Source organism: Dendrobates tinctorius, unplaced genomic scaffold (assembly GCF_039654945.1).
Source record: "Dendrobates tinctorius isolate UK_male_01 unplaced genomic scaffold, ASM3965494v1 ptg000034l, whole genome shotgun sequence".
Taxonomy (NCBI): domain Eukaryota; kingdom Metazoa; phylum Chordata; class Amphibia; order Anura; family Dendrobatidae; genus Dendrobates; species Dendrobates tinctorius.
Window position 1 is genome coordinate 4,909,086 of NW_027361702.1, and position 6,169 is coordinate 4,915,254.

Here is a 6,169-nt window from a genome sequence, read left to right on the forward strand (position 1 = left end):
CTGCTGGAGCAGGCGACATAGACTGCGGGCAATTTCGGCGGGAAAACGTGAGACGTACTACGCCTACGCACAGAAGCTAGTGGTCACAAATTGGCGGAAGCGCGGTCACTGGTAGGCGGGAAACGTGGTCACTGCTAGGCGGCACTGCTCGTGATATTTCTATATAAAGATTAGCGGCACCGCTCGTGATATTTCTATATAAAGATTAGCGGCACCGCTCATGATATTTCTATATAAAGATTAGCGGCACCGCTCGTGATATTTCTATATAAAGATTAGCGGCACTGCTCGTGATATTTCTGTATAAAGATTAGCGGCACCGCACATGATATTTCTATATAAAGATTAGCGGCACCGCTCGTGATATTTCTATATAAAGATTAGCGGCACCGCTCGTGATATTTCTATATAAAGATTAGCGGCACCGCTCGTGATATTTCTATATAAAGATTAGCGGCACCGCTCGTGATATTTCTATATAAAGATTAGCGGCACCGCTCGTCATATTTCTATATAAAGATTAGCGGCACCGCTCGTCATATTTCTATATAAAGATTAGCGGCACCGCTCGTCATATTTCTATATAAAGATTAGCGGCACCGCTCGTCATATTTCTATATAAAGATTAGCGGCACCGCTCGTGATATTTCTATATAAAGATTAGCGGCACCGCTCGTGATATTTCTATATAAAGATTAGCGGCACCGCTCGTGATATTTCTATATAAAGATTAGCGGCACCGCTCGTGATATTTCTATATAAAGATTAGCGGCACCGCTCGTGATATTTCTATATAAAGATTAGCGGCACTGCTCGTGATATTTCTATATAAAGAAATAAGCAGCAAATCCGTTGAATTGTAGAAGTAGCGAAATAAATAGCATGGACCTAATGTTCAGTAGTTTCATGCCTAATGACAGGCTTTATGTATTGCACTCGCAAAGGGTATCCATATAAAGAGGTGGAAATTAATATACAACCGTCTTGGCAAATAGCGCAAGCTAAACTTAGTACTGCATTAGTAGAACAGTTACTGTAAGACCTGTTTCACACATCTGTTTTTTCCCGTCAGTCAAGATCCGCCAATTTTTAAAAAACGAATCCGCCAAAAAAGGGGCAGATCCGTTTTTTACACCCATAGACTTACATTATTGGCGGATCTTGACTGACGGTCGTCCGTCACACGTTATTGTACGGACCCGCCAAGATTTTAGCGCCTCCCGGGCGGATGAGAGGAACCCTGCAAAGTTTTATTTGCAGTGACGGTCTGCTTTTTTCACTCTGGGAAGCATTTTAACCCTTAACTACCGTCCCGGGAGCCGCTAAAATCTCTCTCTCATCCTTGTCTATCTCCTTGTCGGCCCCTGCGCAGAGTTCACTGCAGCTGGAAATAGTGGAAAGCCTTTTAGGTCACTTTAATCTGACAGGATTTTGATGAGTGTTTAGATGTAGCATGTAACCCCTTTTCTGACCCGGTGATTGATTAATTGTTTGCGCTTCCGCTTTTTCCTTCTCTTCCAAGAGTCTTATTTTGTTTTATTTTCCGACATAGCCATACTAGAGCTAGTTATTGCGCAGCACCAGTTGTACTTTGAATCACACCATCTATTTTACCATATAATGTAATGAAAAACGGGGGAAAAATGTCTCAAGTGGTGTGAAAAAATTATTCTGCCATCATTTTTTTAAATTTTGTTTTATAGAGTATAGTGTGATAACGAAAACATGGAAACAGGATTCTCCAGATCTGTACGATTACTGCAGTAACAATGTTGTAATTTTATTTTTTATGGATTAGGCCTGTTTCACAGTTAAGTTTTCTAGCGTCAGTCAAAATCCGTCAGCGGAAAAAAACGGATCCGACGGATTTGCCTGGCGGATCTGTCTTTTTCCCCATAGACTTGTATTAGCGACGGATTGTGACGGATGGCCTTCCGTTTTGTCCGCCGTGCGACGGATCCGTCATAAAATACCTGTCCATCGGCCGGAAAAAACGTCCAGAAGAACGTTTTTTGTCTGTGCAGAAAAGACGGACGGTGATGGATTCGTCGCCGTCCGTTGTCTGGTAAAATGGATGCCTATTGGCGACGGATCCGTCGCCGTCCGTCACATGGCGGAATCCAGTGACGGATGCTGCAACAAATCCGTAAAAAAGACTGATCTGGTGCATCAGTTTTTTGCAATCAGCAGTGGATCCGTTTTTTTCACAATTTGACGGATTGAGACTGATTCCAAAAGACTGAAGTGTGGAACAGGCCTTAGTATGCAAGGAGTTTGACAGATGCATGTTTTGTTAGGGTGCCTGACCTTGTAAGACCTGGGCTACACTGACTTTAGCCGCGACACGTGTCCCATGGCAAAGATCACTATGTGCTGTTACTATGGTGCATCACAGTGTAATTCAGGTGAATGGCGGTCGCATTACAACCCCAAGGATACCACAAGAGGAAAGTCACAAAAAGGCTGACTTGCGCTATGTGCACGACGAGTTGTACTTTTGAACGACACAATTTGTTCTTTACTAGAAAAATGGGAAAAAAAATTCCAAGTGCGGTGAAATTGCAAAAAAAGTGAATTCCCACTCTTGTTTTTTGTTTGGCTTTTATGCTAGGTTCACTAAATGCTAAAACTGACCTGCCGTTATGATTCTCCAGGTCATTACAAGTTCATAGACACCAAACATTTCTAGGTTCTCTTTTATCTAAGGCAACTTTCACACTAGCGTCGTGTGACGTACGTCGCAATGCGCCGTTTTGGAGAAAAAACGCATCCTGCAAAGTTGTCCGCAAGATGCGTTTTTTCTCCATAGACTTGCATTAGCGACGCATTGCGACGTATGGCCACACGTCGCATCCATCGTGCGACGGATGCGTCGTGTTTTGGCGGCCGCGACGCACACAAAAACGTTACATGTAACTTTTTTGTGCGTCGTGTCCGCCATTTTCGACCGCGCATGCGGATCCTTTTTTTTTTGGAAAACGGCGGATCTTGACTGATTCGAAAAAACTGATGTGTGAAACAGGCCTAAGCAGTAAAAATGCAGCAAAGATGCAAATCTTTTTACAGCTGTATTTTTGCTGCAGATTTGACTGACTCAATTGAAGTCAATGAGTCAAAAACACACTGTAGAAACGCAAAAAGAATTGACATGCTGCGGAAAATAAAACGCAGCAAATACGGACAGAAATTTCCTGATCATGTGCACAACACTTCAGGATTGTCATTGAATTACCTTGCAATAAGTATTCCATTGCGTTTTTGGACCATTTAGGCTAGTTTCATGCTAGCGTTTCACTGACCTGCGTCGGTCTGTGCACGGCCGCCGCTAAGCTCCGCCCCCGCCGCTCCGCCTATGGGCGCATAACGCTGCATGCGACCTGCGTACCCTACCTGCGCCAAACGCACAGTGTTGCATTTTGGTGCGCTCGGCGCACCGTTAAAAGGACGCATGCGCCGACAAACGCATACCTGCGCACGGCCTGCGTACCCACTGCTAAAAATGGGGTACACAGGTCGCATGCAGTGTCATGTGCCCATAGTCGGAGCGGCCAGGGGGCGGAGCTTAGCGGCGGCCGTGCGCAGACCGACGCAGGTCAGTAAAATGTTAAAAAAACGCGAAAACGCATCGTGTGCACATAGCCATTGACTTTTGCTTGTCGCGGTACTCAATGTCACTGCATTAGGGTACATTCCCACGTTCAGGATCTGTTGTGGTTTTGACGCTGCATAACGTCCGCACCTTTTATGCAAACTAGCAGATGCGTATTTACCTTTTTTACACATGCGGGAAGGTGCCATGATTTTAATTTTTAAAATTTTGTTTAAATGCAGATTGCACACTTTCTGTTAGTACAATAAACCTCATTTGAATCCAGAAATATAACTGAGTCCATCAGTTATTAGATATATGAAACTGAAATAGCTATTGCAAAAAACAAAATTGTTACAAAGAATTAAGGTTAACATTAATAGGGGTGCCTAAACTTTAACATATGACTGTATAATCAATTTTTAATACAAAACTAATTTATATTTTTTCTATTTAGCTGACATTTTAATTAGTGGGGGTGTCTAACCATGACGCTTGCACACCTCACTTACGGCAGCCACGGGCATAAAAGAGCCTGCGGTCGAACAGCGACTACATCTCTAGCATTGAGGCCGCTTCACCTGCTGATTAGCTGTGATCTAGGCATGCGCCCTGGGCTGTCCAGGTCACAGCTGTGGGAGGAGATTGCGGCCATTTTGTTGTACCTCGGAGCGTAAGCTGTGGGCTTCATTTTCTCGTCATCGCACGCACTGGACAGTGCGATGACAGGACCTGCATGGGGAAGAAGATGCCAGGGAGGGGAGGTCCGTCTGGGGTGAGTGTCTGCAGTGCCTCTCCTCACCGACCTGTTCAGAGCACAGCAGAGAGATCATCACACTGTTGTGCTCTGTGCACACTGTGTTTGAGTACGCATTTGTATTTTCCTGTGTGTTTGATCGTGCATGTGTATTATCCTGTGTGTGAGCTGCATGTGTCTTATCCTGTGTGTGTGTGCGTGCATGTGTATTTTTCTGTTTGTGTGAGCGAGCATGTATATGTATCTTCCTGTGTGTGAGCATGCAGGTGTATTTTCCTGTGTGAGTGTGCATTTGTATTTTCCTGTGTGAACCTGCATGTGAGCATACATGTGTATTTTGGTATGTGAACATGCATGTGTATTTTCCTGTATAATCGTGCTTGTGTATTTTCCTGTGTGTGAACGTGTATGTGTATTTTTCCTGTGTGTGAGCGTGTATGTGTATTTTTCTGTGGGAGCGTACATGTGTATGCACTTCCCAGGTCAATACGATTAGTCCCCAATCCCCACAATTTTAAGCGTGTCCTGAAAACGCATTTATTCAGACTGGCCTACCACCCCAACACATTAACCTAATCTATCCCTGTGTGGCACAGCCAAAAGTTTTACCATAACCAGGTTCCCCGCATCATGTTCCCACATGCTTTATGCCTCCATTAGCCCTCTGTGTCTGTACTGTTACACACTTAACATTATGACTGGTCCATACAATCAGGGTAACTGTTACCACCCACCTTTCGTGTCTCCCTCTTTCCTCATAGACTGTAAGCTTGCGAGCAGGGCCCTCTTTCCTCTTGGTTTTTGTTATAATCTACTGTATGTGATTATTGTTATGCTGTAATGTCTATTGTCTGTACAAATCCCCTCTGAAATGTAAAGTGCTGCGGAATATGTCGGCGCTATAAAAATAAAATTTATTATTATGTGTATTTTCATGTGTATGCGCGTGCATGTGTAATTTCCTGTGTGTGAACATGCATTTGTATTTTACTATATAAAGTAGAAGAGATCAGATGATCGCAGCAGTAAGAAATACGGTATAAGGGTATGTGCACACGTAGTTTTTAGTCTCTGCGGATTTTGTAGAGAAAACCGCAGGAAATCCGCAGGACAAAGTGCTGCGGTTTATCTGCGGATTATCTGCGTTTTTTCTGCGGTTTTGCCCTGCGGTTTTACACCTCATAATGGATGAGGTGTAAAACCGCAGCGTTCCTGCACCAAACAATTGACATGCTGCGGATTGTAAAACGCAGCAAAACCGCGCGGAAAAAAACGCAGCATGTGCACAGCTTTTTTTTATTTCCATAGGAAATAAAGGTACTGTACAACGCAGCAAAATCTGCTGCGTTTCTGCAGAGCCAAAAACGCTGCGGAAACGCAGCAGAATCCGCAGCGTGTGCACATACCCTAAAGGTTAAAGATACAGTGGGTACGGAAAGTATCCAGACCCCTTTAAACTTTTCACTCTTTGTTTCATTTCAACCATTTGGTAAATTCAAAAAAGTTCATTTTTTCTCATTAATGTGTCTGCACCCCATCTTGACTGAAAAAAAACAAATGTAGAAATTTTTGCAAATTTATTAAAAAGAAAAGCTGAAATATCACATGTTCATAAGTATTCAGACCCTTTGCTCAGCATTGAGTAGAAGCACCCTTTTGAGCTAGTACAGCCATGAGTCGTCTTAGGAATGATGGAACAAGTTTTTCACACCTGGGTCCCCGATTCAAGTGAGTGGGTCCTAGTACAGTTCTGGTACCTGAACCCGAACTTTTTATAACTATTCAGCTGGACCCTTACATCCAGGCGTCTGCCCACCTCTATA